Below are 15,778 nucleotides of genomic sequence, written 5' to 3' on the forward strand. Positions count from 1 at the left end.
CCCATCTTGTCGCAAGTAAGCAACCGATATACATATTAACATCAAATCAAATCAAACAACGTCATACCTAGAACGTCAAATTGTACTTACAACTACATTCCTTTAAAGAGCTAAAGTTAGGTAACTTGCATAAAATAAGTCCCTGCATTTGTCCCTTTAACACTATAGATCCAGATAGAGATAACACGTACCTATAAAATATCGCACATATGGAGTTTCAAGCCACCAAAGTTGATATATCCCCTTACAATCAGACGAGTTGTTGCACTTGCTTGCCATCATCGTGATAATAAAGCAACACGCGTGAATATGTTATAAAAGTGCTTTACATAGGTAGGTAAACTGGACAAATTGGGTACTTAGTCAATGTTTAAACAAAACCTGAAATACTCAACATGTAGTTTGTACTTTGTACAACTGACCCTACCTGTTAATTTTAACAATCAGATAACGACAAGAAAGCGAAGGTAATTGTTTAAACGATATTTAAATGTATGAGCAGTAATCAACCCCATCAACAGTAGACCCCTTGTTAGTAATTTAGTACAGACTATCTAATGTGCCGAATCAAATTATTGAATTGTGACTAATTGCCCGATGGATGAGACGCGTCGCGTGCACGAAGGACTGTCAATGGTAGTACTTAACTGAGTGAGTAACTTAAGAAACGTACAGACGTATGAGATGTCTAAACCCTCTGGATAAAAATGTATTAAGAAAAAAGTACTAGTAAAAATACCGCGGATGGACAACCATACGGACATGGCAAAACTATAAGGGCTGACGGAACCCTAAAAAAACCTTCTGACGTTTGAACCATGGGTCCAAAAAATATGAAAATCAATACGTACTTAATAAATACGTTCAATGAAAACTATAGCGAACATGATTGGTCCAGCCGTCTTTGAGTTATTGCAAAAAGTCTTCTCTTCTCAGTAAAAAGACAGTACAAAGCACTGCGAAGGTACTCCCTTATTATGCTTGCCCCCGTTTAGCCTATTCTGACAGAATGGTAACTACGGAACCCTACATTGAGCATGGCCCGACTTGCTCTTGGCCAATTTTTTTTTTCGGAGCGATTATTTCCTAACATAACTATACACTTTATGAAAAAATAGTATTTAAAGACTCCTATTAATTTTGAAAGACCTATCCAATGATACTCCACAAAATAGGGTTAAAGCGAAAATAAAATTTCATCCCCAATTTACGTGTAGTTCTAGTTTTTATTTCACCACTTTTTTTGGCATGTTGATGTATATAATTTATCCATGCCAAATTGCAGCTTTCTAGCACTAACGATTATGGGGAAAAGCCTTGGACGGACAAACGGCGAGACTAACAGGCGGTCCTGGCAAAACTATAAAGGTTCCAGTTGACTACGGAACCCTAAAAAAAACGATACAACGGGTGACAACAGGCTGCGTAGCCAACGTGCCAATCGTTAACGCTCCGTAGCGTAGGTATCGTAGTCATCTTTCTTTATTACTCTTCTATATTAGTGGGACAGTGACAGTTGCGTTTCATTCACTACAGAGCGTTAACGATTGGCACGTTGGCTACGCGGGCAGGACATATTGAATGTCGATAAATTCTCTATGCTTATGGACATACCTATTTCTAGTAAGATGAGATGTGTCGATTTCGAACTAGAAAAAAGTGGGATCAATTGATCATATCCTAATAAGCTTGCATTTCTAATTAGAATAAAAAGCTGTAAATAACATTGCTTGTAATACATACTAGTACTATCTACCTATTAAACCTAATGCAAAAGACTTATTAAAACCACTTACCTACTCAAAATGCTGAAGCTTTTACTACATAATGCCATCAAAATGTTTGATTTAATAGGTGTGCGGTTGTGCGTGTACAGATGAGTAATTAATTAATAGTAATTTAATAAAATTGACATCATACAATACAAGCTGCTACTGCTACTACTAGCCCGCGCCGTAATTTTGTCATATGTAGCTGGATACAAACCTCAGTTTATGTTTTTAGTACATTTGCATGGACATAGTGCAAACATTCTTCAGTTATTACGATTCTTATTCGACCAGCGCTGTGGCTGTGTTTACCCGGATATTTGCCTGCGGGCCATTTGATGGAGCTTACTTAGTTTGGACCCCAATTTCCTGTATTTTAGCTTTTTAGTTTCAATGAGTTTGTTGCTTTCCTAATTAAATGGAAATAATCTAGTTAATTGTCGTATACATACAGTACCTCCCGGCCAAAAATATATCACTTACACCTTTGTTACCATAGAAAGAAGTATATGTATCGTATACCTACATATTTGGCCACTTTGACCGCCATTATCTATGTGATGCTGACTAAACCTTCATTTACCTATCCCCAGAAGAATAGTAACACTTTTTATTGATATTGATGTTGAAATTGCTCGCGCTTATCGCGCTTATTGGTGCACGCGAAACGCCCTGCGCGTTGTGTCGAGGTATTATAAGTTCATATTATTTATAACAATACCAGAACTATAATAAATTGTAAAGTCTGAATATCGCTCCTAAATCAAGCATCATGTTGGTTTAAATCAATATATTCTGAATAACGCTTCAGATTTTAAAAATTGACTTGTGGACTTTTTGATATTTAACAAATTTAACACATATCAGTGAAAGAAGAAGTATCATAACCAAATGGCGTTCTAAAAGTTTTAATCATGTGTCGAAAGATGGCAGTAAATTTACGTGGCTACAAAGATTTCTTTGACAATGCACATCTATTTCAAATTCTCTTTGGTAAGGCTACAGGTACTTGCAAACCTTGCAATGCAATACTACTTATAGGTTTTTAGGGTACTTCGAAAAGTTTTTAATAAGTCAGGCCGCACTAGAGTTACACAATGAAAATAAATAAAAATTATGATTATCATAAAACAATAAATATCATTAGTTGCGATGATTTGGTTATGATAATGACTATAGGTACCTAAAACAAACAAGCTTTTATGATAAGCCGCGATTGAACAGAAGCGACAGGGCGATCGTACGATGTTATCGCGGTAATCCGTCTGCCTCATGTATTTAAATGTATTCAAATTACAAGAGACAGGTGACTTTGATACTCGTATCAATTGGGGTACGTTTGATAACTCCAAACAAATATTCTAATATTGGTAGGTAATCCTTTTTAAGAAATAATACAATAGTATGGCGGTCACTTGTCGATAACTTACCTATAGTAGGTATAGGTTAGAGCACGCGCTGATAATATTTAGCTGACCGCCATAATACTACGTTATATATACTACGTTAGCATAAATTATACATAACAACGTTTTCACCACACCAACTCGTAAAGGCTTCTAAAACTGATAAGAAAGTTGCAGGTGACTTTGCACCAATTCGTAAAATGTCTTGTTTTAGAAACAGACATTTCGTGCATCTACTTAAAAACTTATTTTCGTATAACAACACGCCAAAAAGTACGAAATATAATTAATAGTATCATAAATATGTTACGTAAAAATTGTTTGTAAAATGGAATGTCCCAAGTACATGACGTTATTAACGTAGTCATATGTCAAGTAAGTGCTAGATATAAAATAACTCTAATGTATAGATATAGTATAGATACTTCGCCATGCTGTCATGTTACTCATGTTGTCCATAACCGTTTACTGAGGCACTCATAATTTCACATGTGTTTGTGTGTCAATGACATATTTCTTTCGTGATAGTAATATGTTCGACAATAATGACATAATATGTTCGACAATAATGACAAAGAAATAAGTGTTTCAGTCTAAATATAAATCATAGGTAACCTGATCTAAAGGATTCGTACATATATTCCTACACGGAATACCAGCGCATACCTACGCAAATATATATTTATTCTACAATTTTCTGGTGATAAAATGGTAACCAGTGAACAATTATTGAGACGTAGGTATCGCCCACACGAGCCACAGCTAACTAAAAATCTCCGAAGGAACCCGCCACCTTATCATCCACTATCAGTCGCTGTTCGCCACACCCTCAAACAGTCCACTAATTATAATTGCTGCCTAATCTAATATGAATCCTGGCGCCGTTTCCATATACATACCTAAACTTAGTTGCATTTTACTACTTAGAGATCGTAATGAGACAGAGTTCTCATTGTGATGTCATAAACATAAACCGCGTTGTTTATTTGTTTCCTTTTAATTTCCTGCGGTGGCAGCATGTTTCCATTTTTTTTCGTTTCACTTGTCACTATGCCCGTCACTTTCGCACTTACATACTAGTTAGAGCGTGACAGGCATGGTGACAAATGATAAAGAGCCGACCATCTTAGCCCTACTGGTTTTACGCTCTTAACCCTTAAACCATTTGACATTCCTTTCTAGAAATGTAATACTTTTTTTTATTTAGGAGGTAACGAGCAGGCGTATCACCTGGTAAGCGATTACCGTCGCCCACGGACACGCGCTACACCAGAGGGATTGTAAGTAAGTGCGTTACCGGTGTGCCAGTTGGGAGTACGCTCTTTTCTTGAAGGTTTGAAGGTCGTCTCGGACCGGAAATATTGAAAGGCGACAGTTCATAATACAGTTTAACTGTGTGAGGCAGGTTGTCCCTCCCTGACCCATTCTCATTGTTACTTATAATAGGTACGAAATAACTGCTCGTAGCAGTCGCAAACCGATTGGATTGCATCCGTATCATAATGTGTCAATTTATAAAAGCAAGTTTAAACCGCCGATGAATGTCACCTACGGTATTTCCGAACCGTTACGACCTTGGAACCTTAAAAAAAGCGTATTCCCATCTTATAAACCGGCAACGCACTTGCAACCCCTCTGATATTGCGAAACAAACAAAACAATCATACATAAATTACCTACTAGCGATCCGCCTAAATATAACATGAATGCATTATAATGGTGTAAGATATTATATCGTCAATTTTCAACATCACCAACCATCCATTTTCAACCATTTTTTTCGTTTATTATTTCTCAACTTTTTAAGTCTAGTGTTATTTTTCTGAGCATTTTTGATCGTTTCTCACAGCGCATACACAAATTACGGACATATACGGTCTGATTCGAACTTTACGTTTCTTCAAACAAAAACGCACTTTTGAGACTGACATCCGATCCATATCGTATCGTATTGACCTATTGTTTAACGTATCTTAAAGTTCGAATCAGGCCGATAATCACTAGAACAAGTCAGGCCTTCGTATTAAAATTTAATACCACTCCAGTAGGGCTAAGATCGTCGGCTCTTTATCATTTGTCATCATGCCTGTCACGTTCTAACAAGTATGTTAGTGCGAAAGTGACGGGAATAGTGACAAACGATAAAAATGGAACCATGCTGCCACTGCAGGTGTATTGCTTGTTTAAAGGAGTTTTATACGTACAAGTTTGGACTATATTATATAAATAATTACCTATATATAGCTATTATATGTATATTATATGTCAAATATCCGTATTCGTCTCACGAGTATGATTACATCAATCTGTTCAACCTGCTTCATATTAAAGGCAGGGCACCTGCGCATGGCCCACATTTTTCCACAAACACCTGACGTTATCGATCATGTTTATTCAGCCGATAAATTAAAGTCGCAAGCTCTATGCGCCGGCGCAATATTCGCAACGTTTCTTGGAATAAGCATGTTTGCACTCTGATATTGGAAAGATATTCAATTGATCGAATATGGGTCATCTTGATTATCGAGCATGCACGGTTAGGGTGCGTCTTGGAATGCTAAATTGACTGACTCATTGGGTATTTCAAATCGAATTAAGTAGGTAGCGAATTTTTGGTTTTTGGTGTTACTAGTAGGTACTAACTTTTCCAAAATGTGTATTTGGTATTAACTTGATACTTCAATCTATTCCATAACAAATTTAAACTTACAAACATTTGGTATGTAAGGGACATTAGGATTTTTGTTTAATTAGCCTATTTAAGTAAATAAATTTTACATAGGCAGAAAAGCACAAGAATATGCATTAAAACTAGTCTAAAACAGCTTATTTAGCTTAAAAATTGCTTATTTGGCTTAGCGGCCAAGTGCGAGTCGGACTAGCCCATGAAGGGTTCCGTACCATTTATGACGTATTAAAAAAACTACTTACTAGATCTCGTTCAAACCAATTTTCGGTGGAAGTTTGCATGGTAATGTACATCATATATATTTTTTAGTTTTATCATTCTCTTATTTTAGAAGTTACAGGGGGGGGGGGACACATTTTACCACTTTGGAAGTGTCTCTCGCGCAAACTATTCAGTTTAGAAAATCATGATATTAATATTAGAAACCTAAATATAATTGACGACCTCTCCATAGAAACCCCACACGTATGTGTTTGATGAAAAAAAAATTGAGTTTCAGTTTCTAAATTTTTTTTTTCTATTTTTGTGTGAAAATCTTAATGCGGTTCATAGAATACATCTACTTACCAAGTTTGAACAGTATAGTTCTTATAGTTTCGGATAAAAGTGGCTGTGACATAAACGGACAGACAGACGGACATAACGAATCCATAAGGGTTCCGTTTTTTGCCATTTGTCTACGGAACCCTAAAAAGGGTTCTTTACATAATTGCCGAAAATTTTTCGCATAATTTCATTTTGACAAATGATCATTGATCAAGTGGCAACTCAACACAATCATTTCTTTTATTTCCAACCTAACAGTTAGCAACTGTATGTTTGGATAACAACTTAAAAAACACTTTTTAAAACGCAATGTTTTAGGTAGAATGACTTCTTAAGTCTTATACAAAACATAAAAAGTTTATTATCGTAATTTAAAATCGTTCAATGCAAAAATCGTTATTTTATTAATAAATATTTGACCAATTGTATTATTTAGCACAATAAATGTATTCCAAATGTTGTATGTTATAATAATAATCTACTTAACAATATTTCTACCAAGTAATACGTTATCATATAGAATATTTTCTACGTGTTAGCTTCGGCTCCGCGCATACCTCCCAAATGTCCGAACCACTATTGTTCCATGATGGAAAATACTAACAAATAAGTTGTGTCCTATACAACGCTTGAAACCTAATAGGTAGTTATGATTAAGACGCTAAAATCTTATTAGGAATTAGCTCGCTTGAAATTCATTAATAAATGGGTTGTTATCTAAGTATGGAGTGAGCACTCTAAGCTTACTTTTTTCTCTATGCCTTCATTGAATAACCTGCAGTCCACGACATCATTTATAGCGTGAGTGAGTCCCTAAAGTTTAAGACGTCGGTTCAATTCTAGTTAGGATCGGTCACTGAATGTCTCGGTAAAATTTTCTTTAAATTAAAGTATGTGACTCGAATTTCAGTTTTTAATTAATTCGTTATAATATGTTTTAATGAACTCCCCTTAATATCCATTATTTGACTCGGACCACCACTGCCGGGACGACAAGGTTACAGGGACTATAGGTTTATCAAAAGTTGGTTCAGAATCGTTCAGATACATTACTTACCTATGTGAAATGTTAATTTTAAATAAATAAGCATTATTGATCTAACTCAAGAAACCTACACAACGCCAGGAGTTTATACTAAGAATGTAGGTACCATAAATAATGATGTTAGTAAGATGATGCCCAGTTATGTTTGTTAAGGAAACAACTCTTTCTCAGATATTGACTCATTTGAAATTTCCAAACTACTTAATTCCATTTTATTTATAGGTAACTGAAACGCGGTAACTTTACTTGATAACATAACTTATTTATTGTGAAACACTACGGGTAGGTATCAATGAGTAACGCTATCACGCTTATCGGTGAATTGGCATTTGCATAAACAACGCTAGACGAAGGGAGTGCCAGTGTGACATCATATCATATTTAGATTTTTCTAAAATAAAAAATAAACTAGTTATTTCACAAATATTGACGCCCAAGATTAGGTATTTTTGCGAATAAATAACTAGGTACGAGTATACAAGAACAATTTCGTCCTCTGTGTGTAATAAGGCCCCTATTAACCCTTTTATTTCATTTGCCTTGTTTTGTTGAATTGGTGTCATGTACCTAGCAGGTAGATTGGATGCATAAAGCAAAACAAAGGAAATTATGAAGGTGGGAGGATACATTTCGTTGAAGATAGCAGCGAATGACTTATGATGAGTGTTAACAATATTTTATCCACCAACTTAGACAGTCAACCTTAACGAAAGTAAAGCAAAACCTTAAGAAGTACCTAAGAACCATAAATAAATTGAATTGATGAAATCAGGTGTCCCGAATTAAATAAGTAGTCCAATTCCAAAATGCAGAATATTATTAATTTTTGACTTTTATTGAAACTACTAGTGAAACCTGAGCTTCAACTAGACTAAGCAAACCTGTTCCGTCAATACCTCTACCTAGGGAAACATAAAATGCTACCTATTAATTTAAGCACACCTAATGTATTTTATCCTAATATTGTTTGGTATGGCTTGTTACTTCATGTCCTAATATATTATTCACTTACAAACCTTGTCATAAAGATAGTTATCCTGACCTTGCTGAGGTCGCAGTTGGAACCTAACCTAACCCACTTTTCTGACAACAGTTTGTTTTGGTGGGAGTCGCAGTTCTAAACCTAACCTAACCCACTTTTTTGGTACCATTTCATGTTCGCGGAACCCGCAGCAGTATTCTGAAGTTAGCTATGTATTGAATATTGCATGCAAGTCGTTGAACCACTTGAACCGTCTAAATGGGTCTTTATTAGGAATTGCGAGGTATACCTACCTAGTACAATATTACAAACCTGGAGAGGCGTGCCGGCCAAGAAATATAAAGGTAAGTAAGGATGATTCAAGAAATATTCGTTTTACGAGTGACTTTCAAAATACGATACCTATGCATGACGCATATTTGTAACTAAATGTATCATTGTTTAGGCATACCTACATACGAGTGGGTATGGAGATAATGGAATCCCTCAAGGATCCATCATGGTTTCGTAATGTGAATTCGACTTTATTTTATTCTAAAGAATGCATAGGTATTGATTAATGCTGATAACTTAAAATAAATCACATACCTAATATGCGGATTGGGCTGGTAACTACAGCTATAAATAATAACGAAATCAATACAGCAAGCTGTACCTACTCATAAATAAAATAAAAATAGGTACGTGATTTCTTTATTAATGTCATAAGAGGGTTTAACACAGTTATAGTTTTTATATTTAATTTTACACGTTTTATTTTATCAAGGCCAATCCCATGAAAGCCTTAAAAGGTTAAGTTAGCTTGATACACACAAATCACGAAAACATGTTTTATTTTCCTTTTACTTGAGTACCCTGCATACCATAACCGTATAATTTTCGTATGAAATAGCTTTGGTGATATATCCAAGGATCTGACGATCAAAAATGTAAACGGTATTACCTATATTTTCAGAGTATTTGAGATAACAGGTAAATACCTTCGCGATGGCCATCTCTTCCGTTGCAAGTTTTGCGTTGTCGGCCATATTTATGTTTCCTTCTAATTTCCTGGCTTTTAAGATCTTAAACCTTAAATCATTTGACATTTATTTCTAGTCGAATTATTAGGATAATTCTAATTAAGATAATTTTTCTTTTTTTAGGTAATTATTTTTTTATAATACAGGAGGCAAACAAATACACGAAGCCTGGGCGATTACCGCCGCCCATGGGCACCCGCAACACCTGCTAGAGGGGTTGCGAGTACGTAGCCGGACTTCGGTCCGGAAGTTAGGATATTCCAGAAGAAAGGGATTTCAGAAAGATTCTTATTGTAGGGATGCGTTTTTTATAAGTATGATGTCAAGTATGTTGCCACTATGGACGTAAAGATTTAAAGCGTACCTACTCAGAAAAACTCGTACCCTTACATTAAAAATATATCAAATTTTGGGTTTGAGAAACAATTTTTAACTTTTGAAAATTGCTTTTTTTTAATCTCGTTTTTTCAGTTATCTACCAATGTACCTATTTATTTAGTGTCGTCTTTTTAATGTGGCATTAATACTATAAAATAACTCAAATGTAATTTATCCACAACGGACACTACAAATTCGTTGATAGAGGTCGGAACCAATACGGTGTAGGTAAAGTTATTCATCAGTTTAGTGCAAAATTACGATGGTAACATACCAAAAACCTCGCCCTGAATAAATAAGTCTAAGCCTAGATATTACTCAAAAACTTGACATTACCTGACTAAGATCCATGGCCACTGTCTTCTTCCGCTACCACAAAATGTCGCCACGATTTTTTAAACGAACTTAAAACAATTAGAATCCAATCCTGATGCAATATTTATTATTTATTTCGATTGAATAACCGATACGCGTGGCGGCACCGACCGGCCCAAACGGCGTAAGTACCAACGTCCCCGCGCCTGTAGGTGCACTGGCGCGCTGAAATAGCACGCTCCTACGCACCTCGCTCGATAGGTTATCTATCAAACAAATACTGACAGCACAGCCAACTTCTTACAGCTAGTAAATCTCAACGGTGACCTATTTTTCTCCGTAATGAGGACTGTCTGGTCATTGAATCGTGACATTGAAAAAATCGCGATAATTGAGCAAGATGACATGTACATGTCGGCGGCGAATCGTAAGATCAGGCAGATCGTAAAAGTCCTAGCCATATCATGAAACCTCAAAATCTTAGTCTTGCTCCTTTAATGATTGGCGGTCGGAACATTACGATCGGCCGCCGATGTACATCATTATGACATGTATAAAACACCAGTTTTTATAATATTTTTTTAAGTAAAGCAATCGTTTAGCACTGAAAATTGATCACTTTGTAAATCATGAGCATTAATTAAGTAGCATATTTAGTAGAAAATGTATGATTGTTCAGATAATAATCAGCATAATTACATTTTATTGTAATTATTAATTGACAACTAAGTACTAGCCATAATACTTAATCTAACAGTTTCCCTAATTGAGGCCTAAAGTTAATCTCAGAATTATAATACGTAGGTTTATTACCTAATATTTCATATTTTGTAAATAAAAACTTTATTACTATGAAAAGAAATATTTTTATTTATTTTCCTAATTCAATATGTCTGAAAAGAAAAACTGATTATTATTTTCCGCCCTTAAAAAATAGATCGTGACGACAAATCCCTAAAATAGATGGTAACTAATTAGGTACTACCTATCCTGCCTAACTGACCCAGCGAGAACGAAGGTCTCCTTTTCAGCTTGGGCACACCTAAATGTATATTGGCTTGCAAGTGTATGTCTGGCTGTTCTTCTGTACGGTCGAATTTCTGAATCGATTCTCGTATATTTGGTGAGCTGATTTGAAATATAAGTACATAGATTTTTTTGCGATAAAGTTTTTGGATTTTTTTCTAAATGGCGAAGCCATTGGGGATGAGGGTTGGCCAAGTGTGCTCACAGAGCCACTGGTACACTACCCTTGAAATATGTGTTCGTATCAAATGTAAGTACTTTCTGTAGGTAGGTATACCTCTTAATACACAAAGAAGAGACTTAAATTAACATACGCATAGCAAAGTCTATGCACCAAGAGATTAGTATTTTCATAAGAATCAATCTCAAATTTGAAACATTATATCGATCAAGGTGTGCGCTGTTTGCGATATGGTATCGAGAAAGTTATCGTATCTTAAGCAAACAACTACAAGGTGTGCTTAGGCACCACTCGGTCACTATCACTTATAACGCGGTCAAACAATTTTATAAAAATTCATTATTATTATTAAATGATTAGTCCTAAATTCTGTGTTTATCTTTAATTATAAGCACAGAAGCAGTTAACAGTAAAAAGGACTAAGAGTATTTGATTATAAAATTGCTTTAAAACTTAAGAAAAAAATCGTGCTTCCTAGTTAGATAGCTGAAATAGATACCTACTGCGCTCAGACTGCACTATATAAGTACACTAGTTTTAGCCCGCGGTTTCGCCCACGTAAAGCAAAAAAAAAGGTTCTCAGTTTGACCCGTATGTTTGTATGAACGCATGTAGGTATGTATGTTTGTTCGCGACTATTAGATTTAGAATCATGTTCTGAAAAATGCACGAAGAATTCCACAACTTTATACTTGTTAAAGTACTTCCTTATGAACAACATTTTTAGCCATGTTTGAAACTGGTAGCAATAGAACCAAACTTTGAGGTAAACTTACACGGGAGCACGCCACATAGAACTGACCGTGGGAGGAACAGCCCTGTCGTAGTATCTATTACGATAACGCGGGTCTCGTTCCATACCTCTAAAGCTAAAAAAGAACCCTTATAGGATCACGTGTGGCTGTCTGTCAATTCATCTGTTACAACCGATTTGCTCCGAAACTACTGGAATTGCAATTTGGCAAAAATACTTTAAACATTTTTCATGTCCATAATATTTAATTTTAAAATCATTCAATGCCATTTTCGTAAATAACGTCCTAAATAACCATAAAACGACACCCATATTGATATTTAGTCATTTCAACCCCATCGCACCCCAACAGGGGATTTGTATTTCACGTCCACCTCGTTAGATTTTACAGCGAGATTAATAAACGACCAGATAAACCATAGAAGTAATACCCATGTTGATTTTTAGATTTTGTCACCATATTTCCCCCTTTTAGGGGTTGAATTCTCAAAAAACCTGTAACACGTGTTTACTCATTTATCGTTAGGAACACTCTTGTAAAGTTTAGAATAAAATAGTCTAACTAATCTTGTTTCCTCATACAAACTTTGGACCCCCATTTCACCCCCTTAGGGGGTGAAAATTGAAAAATCCTTTCTTAGTGCACCCCTAGACCTTGTAAAGAACCTACGTGCCAAATTTGGAATCTCTAAAATCAGCGGTTTAGGCTGTGCGTTGATATGCCAGTCAGTCAGTCAGTTTCTTCATTTATATATTTAAAATATTAAATATTAATAATATATATTTTATCGTTAGATTTTAAAATCTTTGTGATTTTTGTAATTAGCGACCCGATAAACCATAGAAGTAATACCCATGTTGATTTTTAGACTGTCACCATATTTCCCCCTTTTAGGGGCTGAATTCTCAAAAAACCTGAAACACGGAATAAAGGAATACTCTTGTAGAGTTTCGAATAAAATAGTCTGAATAATCTTGTTTCCCCATACAAACTTTGGACCCCTATTTCACCCCCATAGGGGGTGATTTTGAAAAATCCTTTCTTAGTGCACCCCTAGACCTTGTAGAGAACCTACGTGCCAAATTTGGAATCTCTAAAACCAGCGGTTTAGGCTGTGCGTTGATATGTCAGTCAGTCAATCAGTCAGTCAATTTCTTCTTTTATATTAGTTAATGATTTTGTAGTGACTGGATATCAAACGTCAACTTTAACCATCAGAGTTGCCGTATAATACGGATACGGATCTAAATCAGCTTTCAAATTCAAAGCACGATTTTGTCTTACACTCTTTATACTTATACAATATTTGATCCGAGTATTAGTCTATTAGTAGATTAATTTACGAATGAAAATTGGAAGTATCAAATGGAATTAAAAGTGTTATTGTGCGATGACTTACCTCTGCTACATGGGTATAGTGCGTTATTTTAATAACCTTTTTTGGCGGGAAAACGTATTACTTGAAAATACACACTATGAGTGAACTATTCTGCGCGATAAATCGGCCATTCTACTTTATGTTGTACATACTTACGTCTTTGACACTTTTTCGTAAAATGGTAATTTTTTAAATTAGAAGTCTTGGCCATTCTGTTTTGTGATAATTGTGATGGAGAAAGAGACTTAATTAGGCTATCAATCCCGATATTAATATATGAATTTTGATCAATAAATTCATATTATTTGATTCAGATATTACAATTTGAGTTTACAAATTTTATACACGACTATCTAAGTATGATTACTTTTTCTGATAGATTAATGTTCATAAAAAAGTAGAATGACCGAAATCATATTTCATCCTAAAAATTAACTAACAAAAAAATAATATTCTCTCCCATATATCTGTTACTGGTGATTTTCTCTCAATAGCGTGTAAAGCGAGGTTTTGGAGGTTTTTTTGTAGTTGGAAATGGCTATGAATCCGTACACTGAGCATCGTCCCACAAAAATTAAGTAGGAATTTACTATTTTTCATTTGTTTACTCCAACTTAAACCGTCGATGACGAAAGCGGCACAGTCATAACACAGTTATTAATAATTATTATCTATTGATATTCGTATTTGAATAATAATTGCCGTGAGTGTTTGATACGGCATTAGCCAGCATTGTCAATACACTTGTCAATATTTACTCGTGCTATCGGGCGACGCTCTGCGCGCGCGCTGCTCGCCTGTCAGGTGGCGGGGCACTGGTTTTTAACCTGTACGAGTATGTATGTACAATTGTATAGTGCATGTGCAAAGATGAATATTCACATTTTATTTCTAATTTTCTAATTACTTGATATCACAGGCCATGATGATTGACATGATTATCACACGTAACTAAATTTAAAGTTCTAGAGATCAACTTTAAAAAGATCATATTAAAATCTTTATGTTTTAGTATTTTAGTACCTACTTTCCTACTTAAATAACACGAAACTGATAATCTTAGAGGCTTATTCGATTATCATTAGGTAAAGGTAAAACAAACGGTCAAATGCGAGTCCGTTCTACTCCGCACCGAGGGTTCCGTACAAACTTTCAATTATCTTATGTTATGTAACAATAAACACGAAAGGCGCCATCTATCGGTAAACTGGCTAACTAATTTGCGCGACCTGTGTGTATGTTGGTTTTTAGTATGTAAACCGATTTCAACAATTTTTAATCTATTTGAACGAAGGTTTTGATGTAATCTCATAGAAATTTCAAGTATATAAAGGAGGTTAAATGAAATTAGAAAAAGCTTTTTGACAATTAAAAAAAAGTATTCCAGACAGAGCTGCGATTATATTTTTTTCTGTAATATTTATGATAATGATAAACGTGTTTATGCTTTACCTTAAGGCTGACTGGTAGAGAATGCCTTTTGGCATTAAGTCCGCCTTTTGTACGATAAGTTTACTTTTGTGCAATAAAGTTGGGCAACTTTCGTTTGAAAACTTCGGAGATAACGGAAGGAGGATTGGTAGTTTTTTTTTCACGTTTTTCTCCAAATATCTTTTTTCTTCCACTTTAAAAAATCATTTTTTTGGAAAAGTATGTATAATAGTGTGACCGCTTAAAACTACAATTTTTAATACGATGTTGATATAATTTTATTCTGATATGAATTGTATCAGCATATTTTTTTAATGAATTAAGCCTCTTACATATTTTATTTATTTATTTATTGCCTCATTTCATGTCACTTATGGTTTAGTCAACATTAGTTAACAGGAGTTCTGTGTTTTTACAAGACGATTTAATGTTTGATTTTTCTCAAAAGGCATTTGTATCAAAATAATATCAATAATAGAGACTCTCGTGTGTAACTAACTGTAGGTACACGGAGAGTCAACAATAAAAAAAAACTGTATTTTACAGAACGGTTTATTGGGTTTATGGTTATTATTTTTGAAAATAATAAATTATATATTTAAATACCTAATCATAATACCGTTACCGAAAGTTTTGTTATTAGTTACTATTGCCAAACAAATATTGATATAGATAGGTATAATCAATATTTGTTAGGTAAATTAATTGCTAACGTACCTACTAGTAACAAATACCAGGCACATACGTTTTAAATGTATTTTATCCATTACAGGAACTTGCCTGTTCGTAATTTATTACGTATACCTATTTGAAATATTGTTAATACAAGTAGTAGTAGATAATTGAAACTGTAAA

This window comes from Cydia pomonella, chromosome 2 (genome assembly GCF_033807575.1).
Source record: "Cydia pomonella isolate Wapato2018A chromosome 2, ilCydPomo1, whole genome shotgun sequence".
NCBI lineage: Eukaryota > Metazoa > Arthropoda > Insecta > Lepidoptera > Tortricidae > Cydia > Cydia pomonella.